Below are 19,395 nucleotides of genomic sequence, written 5' to 3' on the forward strand. Positions count from 1 at the left end.
CCTTTAAGCATATTGTGTCAAAGCTTCATTTCGCCATCACATCTATTCAATAACACTAGGCGCTCGAATTCATCCAACCATTCCTAAGCGTCGTCCTGCACTAGCCCACTGCAGAATAAATACTCAAGATCGTGTCGAAGAACCAGCTATGATGACTGTTTTTCACTGAGCGTCTTCGGGGCATAAAGAGTTGAAGTTATGGATCCTCCGTGACATGTGAAGTGGTGGTGACAACGTCGTGACCAATAAACGAGTGGACAGGCGCGGGATTCAAAATATTTATTGGCACTTCCACGCAGGGAGAACTGAACAGCTCGTTGGTGACGACAGCAAGAACCTTGCTCGGCGGTCGTCGAGAGTCACTGCGTCTTTTGATCTCGTTAACTGGAAACGGAAAAATGACTCGAAGATAAGTCATGGAGAACACGTACTACAGTCTTGAATAAAATAGGAGCAGTCCGGCGCGAATGCACTCTCCCAAATTATTATGGATGCATAGTGCGTCAAGAACAAAGCGATGAACAAAGCATTTAGAAAGACAAGCTGCAATGCTAATGCGAGTACAAGCTCTTTCCCTTCCATTTTCTTATTCTGAAGAGTCCTTTTCTTCAGCCATCGAACGTAATGTGCACCGGCTATGCCTACATAGAGTCACGTATATATGCGGGATTTGGAGAAGAGCTGGTCAGATTTTCTTGCTAACCTTTTAACTGTATGCACCGAAAACCACTCGTGCAAATAAGCCCTTTAAGGTCCCATCTGCCGGGACACAGGCGAGTTCCATCGGACGTTGACATAATGCGCGTAGTTGAAATTTTCTTCATTGTGAGTGTTAATATTCGAAATGTGCGTAAATATTGGGAAGAATAAGATTCAAGCTGAGTCTGCTGCCAGCTTTATAGACCGTTTATCACCAACTGAAATCAAATTTGCCCAGGCTTGTTTTGATACGCTCTGCAGCATGGTTTTTCCGTTTGATTTGTTAACAGAGCGTCTGCTGGGACGGAGATACTGCTCTCTTTGTAAAAAACAACTGTGAAGTTTCGTCTGCTGATATGCCTTTTGAGCATGCAGACTATGACGGGCAACTTTTGTAGCCGGTTGTTTTCATGCGCTTCTTATCGTTTTGTCGGCCACCTCTTGCAGCCATTCACGGTTTTTTGTAGCGCTTGAAGAATCTTTGGCGATGGAGTTCAGTGAACCTATACTGTGAGAATAGGTTCAGTGAACCTATTCTGTTAGAATAGGGCTCTTAATATCAACATTTTAATGCCCTACATGATTATCTGTCTTTGACTACTCATCGGCTTTGTGTGCGTATGATGCTTATGTGGTATGTGCGTATGTGGACTTATGTGGTATGGTGCGTATGAAGTGTAATATCGGAGCACCTACTAGAGTGGAATTAGTTAACAATAGACCAGTGCAGTCCTGCTCAGATCATATGCCGGTCATAGCTCCAAACGGTTCATTTAGGTCCTGTGCTATTTTGCAAAGGCCGACTGTCCAATACTTCGTAGCATGCCATCTCGCATTCCAGTAAACGTGTGACACCTCGTCAGTCGGAATTGCTTCTGGACGGTGCAAATGCTTAGTCCCCGTAGTTAATAAACCCTAGGGTCAGTAAAGGTATTGTTTCGTTTGAGTGGGGGGAGGGCATTATTAACCATTGAAGATTTGTCGGGCAAAGTGTGTGAAAGATTGTCGGGCAAAGTGTGTCGGGCAAAGTGTGTGTGCAACTAAAAACAATTGAATTGCTTTGCACTCGGTTGGCAGCCCAACCGTTGAGAAAGGGATCACTGCTAGATGAACCCCGAGATTCTTACTGCAATTTGCTGTAAAGATACCTTTTGTAAACGCCCCAAAATAAGTCCGAGAAACCCAACACGGCGATTAGAATACTCGTCTGCAAGAAATAGTGTTGTTGCCTTTCTGCTTTTACAGTGGAAAATTATTGAAACTTATAGAAACATTAATTCCCCCTTGTTAACAAAGGGGTTAAACTCTCCTCTGAAGTCATGGCGATAGTATTCCCGATGGCAAGTAATGTAGCCTTTGCCAGCATGAAGAACAGGCTATATAGAGCCATGCATTCGGGAGGTGCTGGGTTCGATCCCCAGTGCCGCCGGGTACCCACAGATTTTTAATAGGCAAACGATTTCCCTCGGCCTGGTGCTCGGCTCTTCAGGGTGAGATGCTTGGGAAAAGGGTCTTAACCACAGTTGCTCTGATGGATCAGCGATAAGTTCCGCCGTCAACAACGTTAAATCCGCCTCGTGCGGTAGAAGCCCATTTGTGGCCCTGTTTACCGAAGCGGTGGTATTGTCGTTGAGCCCCCGCCTCGCATTCGGGAGGTGCTGGGCTCGATCCCCTGTGCCGCCGGGTAATAATAATAATAATAATAATTGGTTTTGGGGGAAAAGGAAATGGCGCAGTATCTGTCTCATATATCGTTGGACAGCTGAACTGCGCCGTAAGGGAAGGGATAAAGGAGGGAGTGAAAGAAGGAAAGGGGATCTTTAACGTGCACTGACATCGCACAGCACACGTGCGCCGTAACGTTTTTCCTCCATAAAAACGCAGCCGCCGCGGTCGGGTTCCAACCCGGGAACTCCGGATCAGTAGTCGAGCGCCCTAACCACTGAGCCACCGCGGCGGGGCGCCGGGGCGCCGGGTACCCGCCGGTTTTCTAATGAGTACAAGGTTTCTGCTGCTCTCGGATTGCTGAATTAGGCGAAATTCTCGGGAAAAGGGCCGTGGACTAAACCAGCGGATCGACGGAGCCTCTCCCGGGACTATATATATATATATATATATATATATATATATATATATATATATATATATATATATATATATATATATATATATATATATATATATATATATATATATATATATATATATATATATATATATATATATATATATATATATATAAGTTAAAGGAAATGAGGGGCCCGTTTGAGAAACCTATTAAGGGAGCCAACAGTCACCGAAACCAAGGTGCATAAGGGAATGTTTTTTTTATGCGTTGTGCTTATCATTGTGGCATTATAGTACTTAGATTATTAAATTGCTTAAATAAAATTATTTATAGAGCAGCAGAAAAAACTACCATGCCGCAGGTCGGATCCGAACCCACGGGTCCGAACCCAAGAGGGCTCTCGCACAGTTTCCGCCCTCGCCGTTAGATGACGTTCCACGTCACGCTCGCGGTATTACAGGACGTGCTACGTCCGCCTCTATGGTCGAGGGTGGCGCTGGTGAACACTCTCAAGGTTCGCGTACACCAAAATAAACATAAATACCCACGAGAGCAACAGATTGGACAGCCGCCGCCGTAGCTCAGTTGGTAAGAGCACTGGACGCGATATTCGGAGGTCGTGGGTTCGGATCCCACCGGCTGCATGGTTGTTTTTTCTGCTGCTTTATAAGTAATTTCCTTTAGGCGACTTATTAATCTAAGTAATATTATCTCACTGATAAGCACAGCAAAATTAAAAAATAATAAAATAACGTTCCCCTATGCAACTTGGTTTCGGTGACTGTTGGCTCCCTTCATAAGTTTGTCAAACGGGCCCCTCATTTACTTTAACTTGCCTACTAATAGCTTAACGAGGGTCTCTGTTCTGGCAGTCTTGATGCCACAGGTTGCTTAAGAGGGCTCTCGCACAGTTTCCGCCCTCGCCGTTAGATGACGTTTCACGTCGTGCTCGCGGTATTACAGGACGTGCTACGTCCGCCGCTATGGTCGAGGGTGGCGCTGGTGAACACTCTCAAGGTTCGCGTGCAGCAAAATAAACATAAATACCCACGAGAGCAGCAGATGGGACAGCCGTCGCCGTAGCTCAGTTGGTAAGAGCACCGGACGCATGCGTGTGCGTGCGTGTGCGTGTGCGTGTGCGCGTGCGTGTGCGTGTGCGTGTGCGTGTGCGTGCGCGTGTGCGTGTGCGTGCGCGTGTGCGTGCGCGTGTGCGTGTGCGTGTGCGTGTGCGTGCGCGTGTGCGTGTGCGTGCGCGTGTGTGCGTGCGTGCGCGTGTGCGTGTGCGTGCGCGTGTGTGCGTGCGTGCGCGTGTGTGCGTGCGCGTGTGTGCGTGCGCGTGCGTGCGTGTGTGCGTGCGTGTGTGCGTGTGCGTGCGTGTGTGCGTGTGCGTGCGTGTGCGTGCGTGTGTGCGTGTGTGCGTGTGTGCGTGTGGGGGGGGGGTCAGGGCTCCCATCATGCTGGTGCCATTACCCGATAGATACTCCCTAGTGGAACGAGTGAACCGCTCCCTATGGCCCTTGACTTTATCGAGGATGTTGCATATAGAAATTAGACTCAAACTGCCTGCTAAATCTAGGGCGTTAGCCTTGTTCTGAAACGTTACAGGGCAAGCCACTCCTTTTTCAGTGGTGAGTAAAAAGTATTAGGAACAGTTAACGACGACCGCCCAGCAGGAAAAAGTTGAAGCAAGTTCTTCGCGGAATGCTTTCTGCTGGGGCGTCTATGAAACTTTGATTTAGGTAATGCGTGGAGTGGTCGTTATTAGCATTTTGATCGTTGTCGTGGCTCGCTTACTTGCGTTAATGTTTTTTGCTCTGCAGGGCTGCGCGCTTGGTAGCACGAGGCCGAAGTTTAAGGAATGATGCTAAGCCTGAGAGCGCAACGAGTTCGCTGACTCAAGTCGAAGACGAACGTAAACGCTTTCATCCTCGATTTGCTATCCTGCAAAGTATCAAGAGAAGAAAACTTTGACACAATCCTACAAAAAAAAAATTCCTGTCGAGTTTTTGCCTTGATCCTTGCAGTCAGTTACACTAAACTAGCTAGAACCCGCCTGCTTCGCAGCGAATGGCTTAAAGCTCATCTTGAAATAAAATATCTAATCGGAGATATATCTTCATCTTTCTACTAACGTTCCTCGAATTGGAGCGCAGTTGAATGTAACGAAAACAATAATTTCGTAACTATATACACAGAGCCCCATCCAGCATTGGGAAGGGCTGCGAAGCCAAGAGCTGTTATGTCCTTCTGAGCGAAATACCTTGCAATATATATGACTTTGTCGAGAATTTTATAGAACTGTTCTATCTTTAAAAAAAAAGGCCAGTTTTTTGCGCTTGAGCAAAAGCTAACATGTGCTAATGCTCTACCATGACATTTGCAGTCAGCGTGATCGAGGCGCACTTGAGAATTTTTATTGTTCCCATTAGCTTCGCCCTCGCATGTGGAATGCACCCTCAGGGCGGGCTGACGGTATTTGCGCGCGTCTTTGAAAATCTTGGCCGTAGTTCGCGAAAGATCATCTGTCTTTCGCTGTTTATAAACAAAGCTATGGATATAACGCTGAATACATACTGCGTTTCTCAGGACATGAAGAGAGAATGTTTCCCCTGTGGACCAGTTTTGCTCATTATGAAATGCTGCAATATGTTTTCGCGGTAGTGCTATCAAACGCATATTTGTGCTGCGGATTTTTAGCGGCGATTCTGCCCGTGTGTTCACTCCTTCTAAACTGCATTTTGTATCATATTATGAGTTTATCTTAAAGGCAGGGGATGCTACTGCGTAGGTGCGGTTGATCGCGTGCGTTTCAAAGCGTTGGCAGTGTTTTGAGCCCGATCGCGTTACAAGGCGATTGGTGGAGTTTTGTTGAGACCCGCCTATCTTATCATGAAGAAGTGAGCGTGAGGAGAGAGACGCAGGTGATGAGCCCTTCCTTGCTGTAGCGGGTTTTCAACACCTGGCAATTCTTTGGAGTGTGTGGATGCGCAGTTCAACTTTTTAATCTTTTGCCGGCGGTTCTCTTCTCTCCGCGGAACGTACTTGGAGACACCCCTCGCTCGACTGGGGCTACCTCTATCTATTCAGATCCTCCTCTCCTTTGGGGCAAGCGCTAAGGGATTTTCCTTGAAACCAGCGTGCGATTTTATTCACGAATATAAATTCCATCTGGGATATTCCTCTGCTAGAATGTGATTTCACAATTTTTTTCATTTTCGTTTTTTAATCTTATTTTTAATGCAAATTCCAGCCTCTGTCACAATATTATCCAATTACTCCACTTCTTGCACATGTGTGCGTTTGTATCAGCAATGCACCCTGGCAAATTCACCACCGTGGGTATATGCCATTAAGCCTGATGACATCATCCTCATCTTCATCATGTGCACGGCACAGTCACCTGCTTGCATACGCTTTCTTTCAGCGAAAACGAGATACAAGCTTCTGCCTAGAAAGTTCGCAATAAATGCTCGCGGAAATACATTTTTTTTTCACTTTACTCTCTACGCAGGTACGCGAAAAAAAATTACTTTTCCAGTAAAAAAAGGACAACTTTCAAAGGCATAACCGAGGTGTGGTATTAATTTTCATATATTGTTAGAAGTGTTTGAACAAAAATGCCAGAATTTTCAAACTCGGCACTTTGTGGATCAAGGAATTTTATATTCTGCTTTTCGGCCATTCAAGTTGCCTCGGAAGCTAAGAAAAGAATAGTAGTGTTCAGGAGGACAAATTCTGCATTCTCTTCTAGGTGAGGCTATCAAACGCAATATTTTTCGATATTTTATTTACTGTGTTCGCTAAACTGCACAGCAGAGCTTGCTGGTTGCAATATGATGATTTATGAATGCATTTTAAACAAAGTAATCACTATTATCAGTAGTACTTTCTCCAAAAAATAAATTTATGTAATATGTAACTTTTGTCTCGTGCTAAGCTTGACTACAGTGCTTACCTTCATATCTCAAGCGTGATGCAAGCCCGTAATTGTCTGTGCCTGTGCAGCCGACAAATTGCACTAGCTCTATCTTTGGGTGCAAACAAGGCATTGGTGCCTTTCGGTCCTGTCAAGTTCGTGTACACGACTCAGGTTTCTACTACACGCGGCTGATCCAGGTAGGTACAGTACTGAAACTTTGTACGACAGATAAGTTACCGATCTCCATCAGCCAATGGTAGAAATGGAAGGATTTTTAAAAAGACGCTAATATAAACATCTAGCAGTATATGAATTCTGGGCTATCCTCCGGAGTCTAGACGAGAAGCAAGGCTCCAAAAAGAAAAATAATCATGCAGGAGCACGAAGTAATATTGGTGGTCATCGTTGACATAAAGGCGCGCCGGGAATTGTGCTCAATAAAAGTATCGGTAGAAAAACCCTCAAGGGATGTGGTGACCATCTCTTCCAGACAATTGGGTGCCAAAAATGGGGCCAATGAAGTATCCCCTGTTTACAGTTATATCAACCAGGAAGGCAGTAAAAACGATGTCAGCAAAGAGATGAGCCATAATTCATCTCTCGTGAAATGCTTGGTTAGCGCATGTAAGATTCTGATGCGTTGCACGAAGCTGCAATACACTTTCACACTCTTGAGATCGTCACAGCGGCTATCGCTCTGATGACAGGCCACTGTCGCTGTGATGAGTGTGTATTGCACTGTAATCAACATACAGAAGTTTTAAATGCCGGTGCCACGTAGAGTTTCATGCATAACAGTATTAGAAGTAATGAAAATGACCTTATGTATGAAGCAACACATATGAGCACCTCCATTTTCTAAATTTGTTTCCACGGAAACACTACTGAGCAAATCTTATTCCAGTATAGCGACTGGCTTTCCATGAAGGAGGAACAGAGCGCATCTGCAGTTCATGCGTTTCCTTCTTACAAAATGCCTTTTCATTTGCCTTTTCATGTTTTAACTGTCTGTTTACCTCAGAATTGATTGGTGTACATGCACAGTTTATGTCATGAAGAGTATTAAGCCTTTTCGCCAATAAAAATCTACTCGTCATGCTAGCTCGTGCTTACGTTATTTGTCATGTAGACATCAGCATTGCTCCTCCTGACAACATTGCAAATGCTTGAAATAGGTCCACACCAAAGCCTAATTTCCAAACTTTGACAAACCGATGATCCGGAAATCCTTAACCTAATTGACTGCAAGTAGCAATTTGCAGCGGAAAAGGGTTTTAAAAGACGGCTGCCTCTTGAATCGTTCTTTTTTTCTCCGCCCAAAATTCAACTGCGCCCAAGATTAAACTTTTGATTAGGCCCTGAAGTGGCATTTTAAGTATAAAAACTCTGATCTTTTAAATACGCAGTAAAAAATTGGAGCATAACCACTGCAAATCTCCTAATTAACAGCAAGGGATACAAGCTCGTGACACAATCAACATTCATACTTTCAACAAGCAAAGTTTCTCTTGAGTCTGATGCAACCCATGCTACGAACTGCCGAGGCTCCTTATCGAAAAGCGCAAAAATATTCTCCAAAGATAAAAAAAATATTTTCTGTAAATTTTTCTTATTCAGCGTGAACTACGCAGTAACGCATGAAAAAACTTTCATTTGCCTTTCAAAGCCAATGTGCCCTAAATACGAATCAAGAAAACGGGTGAAATTTTGTGACTCGATTCTTTGGTAGCGGCGGATCTGCGCCAGCCCTGACTCCTATTGACATGTTTGCGCATAATCCAGCGTTTTTGTGTTCTATACAATTGCATATTAAATTCACTCCATCAGAACTCCCTCTTTGGGGCCAAATTTTCTGAAACTCCCGTAAACAACTATCATGCCTTTCTCATGCTCTGCCGTGCCTCACAAATGTCTTACGGAAGTCCAGCACACCTTGATATTGCCATCAATCAAAAGTCGTTCTAGACACTACTGGATCCACGGGCCACAGAGGCTCAATTTTCATAGGCGGGCATCTTATCTAAAATATAGACAGTATATGATAAGATGGGGTGCACTCTATCCAACCTATATCAATTTATTGTAACGCGCCCAGACGTCGCAAAATAGAAGTTTTTTATCGGGCTTCATATTTGCCCAAACTCTAAATGTGTGCCTCTCATAGTTGGTCAGAAGAGTAGACCAGGACATTTAAGTAGGTATGGCACAGTTACAGTCTGTTCTGTGCAGGAGGAAGCGAAAAATATGAAATCAACTGGCTGTAAGAGGCGGTCGCAAAGCATAGCATTATAAAGTGACTAGATAGTGATGTGCCCTTTTTGGATTTTATTCTCATTTTATTCTCATTTTGTGCTCATTTTATTCTCGCCTTTACAACAGCTGGTAAAAAAAGCACTATGGCTGCTTTATTTTGGCGGATGGTCTACACAGCGTATCTGTCGAAATTCTCTCTTTGAACAGTGCAATCTGCAAACTATGGAGAAAATTTATTTTTCGAGTCCAAAACAAACTGTTTCGGAGAGAGATCAGATTTTATGCGATTGCACCGATTGCAGTGCGTATATGAGGGTTCAATCTTTCTTGAACTTTAATTGCACTTTACGCAGTCTTTTCACCATCTGCGATTCATATACCGTCCCTCCGGTCTGAAAAATTTCTGGGAGGTTGATGGGCTTAGCAAATTCATTGTATTTTTCGGCAAACACGCCAAGCAAAAAAAAAAAAACTACATAGTAGGGAGGTGCATGGCTCTCATAAATTTAAGGCGCTTGCGGTGCATTAAACTTTAACTGAGTCGTTATATATATAGTATCGCAAAAACGGTGCTTCATAACGTCCTGGCTTCGCTGCGCTGTTGAATACACTGCTGGCACGGTAATGTTGCTCACACACTTGGTTCTACAGTTTGTATTAGAACTCTTTCCAGATGTATTAACTTAAATTCATAGAACCCTTATCCAACCTACTGGGCAACCACACAAACAGTGTCCAGGCCACAAATAATTTTTTTCAGGAAATAGCAGAGCGTAATCACGATGCAACAACTTAAGCTTACACTTCTAATGATCTTTGTAACAGTTACAAAGTTTGCGATTCTTTGTCAGGTACTCTTGCAAGACACGTTGCAGTCACCAGTCTAAACGCTGCATGCCATTGCACTTCTATGTTAAAAGCTGACTTTGAAGCATTTTTTCCAGTACCAACATTTCAGCGGATGGCGTTGCTGCGTTTTTCAGTACGGCGGAACGAGAATGATGTCGGCTACTAATTTATTGACCTCGTCTAACCTATGCAAAACGCGCCTTAAAAATCAATATTATACACAATCTTATAATACACATCTTCCAAGGCGAGCAATAACGTCGGTAGAAGTGATTGTCACGAAAGAACTATTTCAGAATTTTACTACACCTAAGGGTATTCCATACACTTCGAAATGCAAGAAAGGCTGTGTATCTATAGGATTGCATCCGCAAGCACTGGTGCCTACTTGCACGCGGCGTAAAGAAAATTAGATAACGGCCTTCCCTTCACAGCATTTCAGGAGATCATTTCTTGATTATTTGTTCATATAGCAATGCTGAGATGCTTTAGGATCGTCAAAAGCCTCATATTGCTGATTACAGTAAAATATAAACTTAGCCACGCAGTTCGTTTGTTGCTTATGTTCTTCTCTAACTATTTGGTTAATTAAAATCTTCTAATGCATGCTGAGAAACAACTTTTACGCGCTATTAAAAACGCGATAGGCCCTGCACGAAAAGTTCATGAGCATTCTAGAGAAGTAGATAATGGCATACAACTCAAGCCTATCACGACACTTAAAGCAAATTGTAACATAAAAGTGAGCAATCGAAAAAAAACAAAAGAATTCAAGTATAATAAATCTCTTGCATAATACATAAACGCATTTTAATTAAGAAAGAACTGGAAAAGCTTTATTGCTATCAGCTGAAACTGAGTGTTCCACAAAAAGGTGATTGAAGCACTACAAGCTGGCCACACACACCATTTAAGTGCCTCTAGAACGGCTGGCAGTGACACGAAATGCGGCAGAAACACAGAAGTTCAGCTGACAAATTAGTTTCAACAGAGTGCAAGGGAGAAAAAAGGTTGTAGTGGCCAGAAATCAGATTCTGCAACAGTGTGACGAGGCAAATTTCTTCACACTCATGCAGGCTCTAATGTTTGGCCTGTACTATGTCAATTTGGTCAGCCAGGTTTTAACGAGAGAGCGTTAGCAGACCCGTGACGCAAAAACAAATTGTCCCGCGTCGGCGTTCGCGACCGTTTGAAGCCTCACAGCCGGAGAGGCTGAGGCAACTGGTCACTATGGCAACCTAGGTGCGCCACCTAGGTCACGTGACCTTCTGAGAAAACACGACCTACCCACCAGATTGTGTGCAAACTGACCACGATGGCAGCTGGCACCTAAATTACGGATTGTTGCTGAGAGGTTGATCGCATAGAGCAACCTGGATCGCATACGCCCCACCGGTGGCAGCACCTGCCATCCCAGAGCAGTAGCCCATCCCTAACTGCCTCACCACTGCGCCAGGAGTGGCGTGTAGACTTCCAGCGATCTGTGAATGTGAATTCGAGATTTGCCAATTCCGTGGATATTGGCATTAACCCATTAATACTTATTACCAAGGGCAGTGAGGCCGAACAGCTACTCAGCAAAACTATAGAACATTCAGGCACTTGCACGTTCGACGATAGTAGTCTCCTATTCACGCATTCAGATAAATTTCTTTATACAGCGATAGGTTAGTAAGGTCTACATTACAAATTCCAAAAAAGAGCAATATCTCTATCATAGAAGAATGCATGAAACATGTGCGGGAACCTGCACCAGCAGTGTGCAGCACCAACAGTTTCAACTGTCACTTTACCACTTGACCCCAAATAATCATAATAATAATTGGTTTTGGGGGAAAGGAAATGGCGCAGTACCTGTCTCATATATTGGCAGACACCTAACCAGCGCCATAAGGAAAGGGATAAAGGAGGGAGCGAAAGAAGAAAGGAAGAAGGAGGTGCCGTAGTGGGGGCTCCGGAATAATTTTTGAGCCGCCGCGGTGGCTGAGTGGTTATGGTGCTCAGCTGCCGGCCCGAAAGACGCGGGTTTGATCCCGGCCGCGGCGGTCGAATTTCGGAGGAGGCGAAATTTTAGAGTCCCGCGTGCGGTGCGATGTCAGCGCACGTTAAAGAACCCCAGGTGGTCGAAATTTCCGGAGCCCTTCACTACGGCGTCTCTCATAGCCTGAGTTGCTTTGGGACGTTAAACTCCTATAAAACCAAAACCAAACCGGAATAATTTCGACTACCTGGGGATCTTTAACGTGCACTGACATCGTACAGCACACGGGCGCCTTAGCGTTTTGCCTCCATAAAAACGCCGGCCCCGCGGTCGGGTTCGAACCCGGTGAACTCCGGATGAGTAGCCGAGCACGCTAACCACTGAGCCACCGAGCGGGCCACAAAACGGCAGTTGCCAATTTGGGTGTCAGGCTTTCAGTGCATGGAGCAGATGAAAAAACTGAAAATTAGTTTGCTGGAAACGAAATGATGTAGTTACTGTCTCAAATATATCGTTGGACACCTGGACCACGCCCTAAGGGAAGAAATAAAGAAATGAGTGAAAAAAGAAAAAGAAAGAGGTGCCGTAGTGGTCCTCTTTTTAATAATTTCGACCGCCTGATGATCTTTAACGTGCACTGACACTGCACAGCACACCAGCGCCTTTCGCGTTTCGCTTTCATCGAAACGCGGCCGCCGTGGTCGGGTCGGACCCGGGTACTCGGGCTCGGTAGACGAGCGCCTTGACAACTGTGCTACCACGGCGGGTTTCAGGGAGCAGGTGCCCTTGCTATGATTCGGAATAATTTGTCGAGCCCTATATCTGTTAGCTTCAAAAGTGGATGCAGCTTTTCTTTTACCTCATCCAATTCGGGCTGAGCATCAACAGAAGTCTCAGCATGTTATTTTTCATCCATCAGCGGTAGCGAATGCGGGTTTTGACACAGGAAGAAACAACATCTGCCCTTATTCGGCTATACATCCACGTTAACAAACCGCTGCTGAAACATCTGGAGTCTAGCGTCCGACCTTATCACTGTGGTGTGATGCTTTGTTTTTACATCAATAAACGTTCCATCGCTCATCTTCAGCGTAGGCGGCGTGCCCCTCGATCTTTTCCCAAGATTTATACGAACTACGTCGGGCGACATGTTTGGAAACATTTGCATAGTCGGGAGAAAGCAATCCGCGAATACATCAAAGCAGGCTATTGCTTTGGTAAAGCTTAAAATGTCAACATACCAAGTCGCGCTGTGTAGCAACAAGACACACTCCTTTTTCTCAGTTCGTTTTATTGGTGAATCTTAGCTTGTAATGTATTAGCGTGATCACTGAGTAAGTTTACTGCTCCAAGAGAATATAAGTTCCAGTGCTTATCGAATAAGAAACCGTCAACTCGAACGTTTTGTGGCTACGAACCTCAAAATATTTTCCATATATCAAAAAGGAATCGGTCATCAACGGTTAGAAGAGAAAATAATTTTTTGAGATTCCTCAAATTTGCTGGTTTCATTCTTGCATGGTCAAATTAAAAAAACGCTATATTTTTTTAAAATTGGAGGCACAACAATCGAAACCAGCGGAGATATAAAGCTATTCTTCAATGCCAATTAAAACATTTTTTTGCAAATAACTTAAATTCTCTTTTACTGTCAGAGAACAGCGAGACTTTTTACAAAGGGGAATTTTTTTAAAAGGGCGATCGCATTGCCTTCCAAAATCCCCCATTCCACTGTGCATTCATAAAAATGCCTTGACCGCTGCCCTCTTTTTTTAAACTTTTCTCTCAAAATCTCGGCTGCATTTGGATGAATTTTGTTTCTCTTTTCAGCGCTTGTAACCCGTCGCGGTGGCTCAGTGGTTACGGCGCTCTGCAACTGATCCGGAGTTCCCGGGTTCGAAACCGACCGCTGCGGCCGCGTTTCGATGGAGGCGAAACGCTAAGGCGCCGTTGTGCTGCGCGATGTCAGTGCACGTTAAAGATCCCCAGGTGGTCGAAATTATTCCGGAGCCCTCCACTGCAGCACCTCTTTCTTCCTTTCTTCTTTCACTCTCTCCTTTATACCTTCTTTTACGCCACGGATCAGCTGCCCGCAGATATGTGAAACAGATATTGCGCCATTTCCTTTCCCCCAAAACAAACTTTCATTTTTTTATTATTCTCGCCCTCTCGGAGACAATGAATATAAGTATATACAGGGCGTCCGGCCTTACTTTAGCTAGGGTTTAAAAGTAGGATGAAGCTCACTATGACCACCTGTCAAAGGTATGCTTCTCGATATTGTGTACAGCAAGTCTGACTGTTTTTGCATTCTCCTTGATTGCATAATTAGTAGAGATAAATAAATAATCCGCAAGCAATGAGGAAGGCCACGGAATACGGTCGACCTTTTGGGAATATTTGCGCTCCCGGCCACTGCGGTGGCTCACTGGTCTTTTCATTCGGCTGCTGACCCGCATGACGCGGGCTCGATCCCTACCGTGGTGGTCCAATTTCGATGGAGGCAAAGTTCTAGAGGCTCGTGTACTGTGCGATGTCATTGCACGTTAAAGAACCCCAGGTGGTCGAACTGTCCGGAACCCTTCACTTCAGCGTGCCTCATAGACTACTTCGCTTTGGGACGTTAAACCCCCATAAAGCATAAACCATATTTAAGCGCGCTGGCATCGGGCAGCAAACGGGCACATTTTCCTTCCGCCTCCGCCGAATCGCGGACGCGGCCGACCGCACTAACCACTGAGCCACCGTGGTGGGTAGAGAGATTTCTCACCTTTGATGGTGTCGAGATTGGAGAAGCAGAAAAATCATGTGTGATGCAAGGTGGAAACACAGAACTGGCTGGTGGTTTTAGCATCGCTGAGCACAATATATTCTAGGAAAGCAGTTTTAAAACCGAAAGCTTTTACTACTCAACTCCGTAGCTTCCTCGCAGTCAGGACGAGTTTGAACTTGAACAAAGGAAAAAATACGTGATAGGCATGACGTCACGCAGCCTCCGCCGCCTGGCGATGGTGAGTTCAATGGAAAATAAAAATTGGATTTTGGGGAAAGGAAATGGCGCAGTATCTGTCTCACATATCGGCGGACACCTGAACCGGGCCGTAAGGGAAGGGATGAAGGAGGGTTTCAGAGTAGACATGTAGAAAGAAGTACCTTAGTGGAGGGCTGCGCAATAATTTCAACCACCTTGGAATCTTTAACCTGCAATGACATCGCACAGCACACGGGCACCTTTGATTTTCGCCTTCACCGAAACGCGGCCGCCGCGGTCGGGTTCAAACCATCACCTGTTTTCATGAACAATGCTTCTCTCACTCCCTCACTTCCTTGCTTCATCGAAAAAAGCTTCTGTTTACGATGGGTGTATGGAATATAGCCAACAGCTACAACAATGATGATGAAGGTCACCGTGACTAACTTCACCATGAATAGTTCTGAATAACCGAAAGTGCATTCAGCTGCACCAAGGTGCTTCTGAAATTGATTCACGTAACTGTCGGCCTCAAGCGCAGAGATGCACAACTGGTGCTACCCACATTCCATATTAGCTGCACCGTTCTTAGGCTCTCTGTGCTACAGCATGTTTCTCGTAAGGATGCGGGATGGGCTAGGTACTTCATTCGCAACATTGGCGCCATCAAATAAATGTTACGTTGTCGCATGCACAAATCAGGTTATATTCACTGTACGTTCTCTGTTGCTCGTAAACAAGCATAATTCTGAACGTTACGTCCACAGAAATGCATTTCACGAAACTGCAGCTGCTCAGTGATTATGGCACACAGATCTGGACCCAAAAGACGCAAGTTTGATCTCTGCAGCACGGTCGCTTTTCAAAAAAGGCGAAATGCTAGAAGTTTTAGTACCATGCGATGTCAGTGTCGATTAAAGAATTCGAGGTGGTCGAAAATATTTCCAGCCTTCTACTACGGCGTCCTTCACAGTCTCAGTCGCTTTGGCACGTTATACACATAAGACATAAGAGACCGTTGTGTTTCGAAAATTTCTTCTCTCAGCCACCGACCATTTTCGCATCTGCAACGGTCTTTTGCTTCCTTGTTTCTAACTTCAATGTAAAGGCGACTGGAGGGGTTAAAGGGCACTCCCTGCAAGCGCACTTAACTTGCGCTCAGGACAGGGGCATCACTTTGACACAATCATTTAGTTAGAACTTTGCCAACATCACACATAGGTATCATTGATCAATATGATTGACTCCCTGGAAAACCACAAAATCCCTGAAGACCTTCGTCACGATTTCACCGAAGCTTTTCATACTTTCTCATCCGCCACGGTCCTTGTCTGTTTGACACTGGCCATGCTGGGATCGCTAGCAAGAAATTGTTCGTGGGTGCCGCTGTGTTCCTCTTAATAAAGATCCCCCAGAGAACGCTCTAAAATACAACGCAACATCACCGAATCCTACTGCCGTAGTCCTCATATTGCTCCAATTCTCCCACATACGCTTTATCGCTCACTTCGAGTATCTTTCACATCAAATATGCTTCCATTTGAAGTAACATTTAAGCCCAGATTATGTTGATAATATCTTTCCGACACACATTAGTGCCTTGCCCAGGACCGTGACGGGCATCGGGATCAACTGCGCCAGTTTTCTAAGACCGCTGGGTACACGGCGAGCGATAGCTTCAGAATTTGAACGCCAATTGCAGCGGATGAAAGGCGTGCACATTCAGACCGCGACGTGCGGTAGTGTTGCCTAGCCCTTTACTTCAAGAACTGCTCACTTTAAGGGTTCGCACGAACGCTATTCGGTGCGCTGGAAAAGTAAATAATGCGCAATACATAAAATGAGTGAAAAAATTTCAGCCGCAATTATACCGGCTAGGAAACGCCAGTATAGCACATATGTGTGTTTCAATTAATAGAACTTCTCATAAAAGTGGAGAATGGGCCGTGCCAAGAGCTCATTTGGAAACGCTAAGGCACGGTGTGTAAGTAACGCAAATTCATATCAGTCAACCGTCGAATAATATTAGCAACCTTAATAAATGCTTGTTCATTCTTGATGTATGGACGACAGTTAATCTTGGCTCTTGCTCAGCGATAATTATTTGACAGGCACATTTAATTCGAATATGTGTTGACAATACGATAGCAGTAAAAGTTGTTGATGCCTTTGAATGAAATTTTGTGCAGTTGTTTCATGGTTGAGAGTAGACCACTACACGTCTGTCTACACACAGCCAGACATTCCTGAGGGTAATGGAAGCCAGAGTTAGATGTTCCCGCGCAATCGTCTAGAGATGATGACAAGGACGCAATGAAGATGCATCGACACGTTTAGTTGTCACTTCTGAGTTGGTCCTTCACTTCCGGTACTGAGAATTTATCTCGCCGACAACGCAGTTTATTCCCGAAGGCATTGAACGCTCTCACATTAAAGCACTATAGTCGGATGCAACTCAAGGAGCAAGTGACGAATGCTTCTCAAACGAGGCCCGCCATTAAGTGGCATTGGTCCTTCCTTTGTCATTACATTGCTGTAAGCAGCCTTCCAGTTGCCAACGCTGCAAGCAGGTGTACCCTTGCAAGTCCACGGTGGTTGATCACCACTTCGTCACAGTACTCTTACGCTATAAACTGGAAGGCTTTCTTTGATGGTATTTGCTACTATGCTCTTCTATTGTGTAAAAATATAGAACCAGACTTTAAATCAAATATGGAAATTTATACTGGCGGTAGTGGCTCTAGCCAGAGCTCTCGATGAAACTTGGCGACCGACTTCAGAAGATCCTGGCATGCGCTCAAGGCTGCATACCGCGGCCAGGAAACTAAAGCAAAGGTGGCACTGGCTTTTGCAGCTACGACTCTCTGCACATGATCAGCGTTGTTATAGCAACTAATAACAAGCGGGTGCGAAGTGGTGGTGGAAGGATGTGGTGGTACAGGTGGAGACATCTACAGGACATGCGGAGCAGGCTTGCGTCTGGCTCGCTTCTCCAAAGCCTGAACTGTCGTGGTGACAATTCGCGAGTCTCCCAGTGATGTACCCATCTTCACCCTCTCTCTTTCGCTCGCGGGTTTGTTAATATCCCCCCAATATACGGTGCCAGTCTTCTGGATGCTGAGGTATGCACTAAGAGTTGGTATGCGTTCACTGCTGCACTCCTAGATTGCAGACTATCCAGAAGATGACGCGATGCAAGCCATGACAACCCAGCTGCAGAAGCCGCTTGTTTTTAAATATAGTTCTAAAAACTCACGTGCACACAGTTACCCGGACGTCTGAGTCATGATGTGTTGGGGTCGACGCATATCACGCTATAAAATGGGGTTAAAGACTGTGCGTAGAAACCGACCAGAAAAGAGATTGCTCTTTTCTGAGCGTTGTTCCCGTAATGTTTTTGTATCCCTAACTACTACAAAGGAATGTTGTGATCATCCAATACAGATATTCGCACTTCTCTAGCACTGTCTACGAGGCACTCAAGAGGCAAAATAAATTGCTCGTCCTTAGTTTCAACTACATCAGGCTATTTTATTGCAACTTTTGTTTTCCGACTGGAGTCAGAAAGTTCATTTGTTGAGCCTGAGAGCTGGTCCTGCGGAAAGCAAATTCCAAAATGAAAAAGAAACAATTTTCCGCACTGAGATGCCCAGAAATACGGAAAAATCTACGTAGGCGTTCGCATTTTGCCGTTGTGTACGGAAAGCAGTGCACATTTGCACATTCGTCATTACAATCTCGGTTTCCCCTTCAATTCACAATGTAATTGCGCTTGACCCATTGAACAGAATTCAATTGTGAAATTCAATCCAGCTTTGCACAGCAGCTGCTGTGCAACGCGCTGCGGATGAACCAACAGCAGAAGCCACCCATTCCACTGCTCGCCTCCTTCATCTGCCGCCGCTCTTGCGCCCAGCCACGTGTCCGGTGCTCTGTACAGAATACCGACCCGTGACGCATAGAAGACGCGGCGGCTCTCGTGGCGCCGGCACGGCACGGTTTGGAAGAAAAGTTAGAGATGCATCTCATACATTCCAAAGAAAGTTTTAAAGGCAGTTTTCTGATTTCAAGCTGTCGTAGGGCGTCTTCTCTTCATGAAGAAAAGCCGAGTACATCGCAGAGTAGAATGTGGAATTATGAAAGAAATTCGAAAGCGATATATACTCATACACAACGCGAAGTGTGCGTAAGAGAGTCACTCATGTAGGGGGTGAGCTCCTGGGCGAAAGCGCAGCCCACAGAAACACATTTAAAGAATACCCTCCTAAGTTTTTTTCTGGTTCACACAGTGCCCTTGTAGGCGGCCGTTAGTTAATAGCAGGCGAGTAAGTTGAAGCAGACTGCGAAAAAGTGTACAAGCACGATTTGAAAACAAAGCATTTTTTAAAAAGCACAGTCAATGTATTCTTTGAACCAGGACACACCTCCATAGGCCCTCTATCAGCTTGTTGTGAATAAGAATGGCACAAGCTTCTCCTGGACTCAGCATTGTTTTCGTCGCCACGACGATTCCAGTAGACACTGCTCCTACACATTAATATTTGCAACGGAGTTCTATGCGAAACACGGCTCACCAGGACCTCCTACCACTTCGCGTTATTGAAAAAGAACCCCACAGACCACTTTCGAAAACGGAGGCCGCAGAATAATCCTTG

At 45.0% G+C, this 19,395-nt stretch overlaps 2 long non-coding RNA genes across 2 annotated transcripts in view; one reads left to right on the forward strand and one right to left on the reverse strand.

Moving 5' to 3' along the window:
• Positions 1-264: 264 nt before the first annotated feature.
• On the reverse strand, positions 265-12,684 carry LOC144112090 (uncharacterized). Its single transcript, XR_013310195.1, has 2 exons — positions 12,629-12,684; positions 265-384 (listed from the first exon to the last, which is right to left on the reverse strand). It is a non-coding gene; the product is annotated as an uncharacterized LOC144112090 (long non-coding RNA).
• The window catches only part of LOC144112089 (uncharacterized), a 66,403-nt gene continuing 56,480 nt past the window's right edge, over positions 9,473-19,395 (forward strand). The window contains exon 1 of the long non-coding RNA XR_013310194.1: positions 9,473-9,560. This is a non-coding gene — a long non-coding RNA (uncharacterized LOC144112089). The remainder of the gene's footprint in view (positions 9,561-19,395) is intronic.

Source organism: Amblyomma americanum, unplaced genomic scaffold (genome assembly GCF_052857255.1).
Source record: "Amblyomma americanum isolate KBUSLIRL-KWMA unplaced genomic scaffold, ASM5285725v1 scaffold_51, whole genome shotgun sequence".
Classification (NCBI taxonomy): Eukaryota; Metazoa; Arthropoda; class Arachnida; order Ixodida; family Ixodidae; genus Amblyomma; species Amblyomma americanum.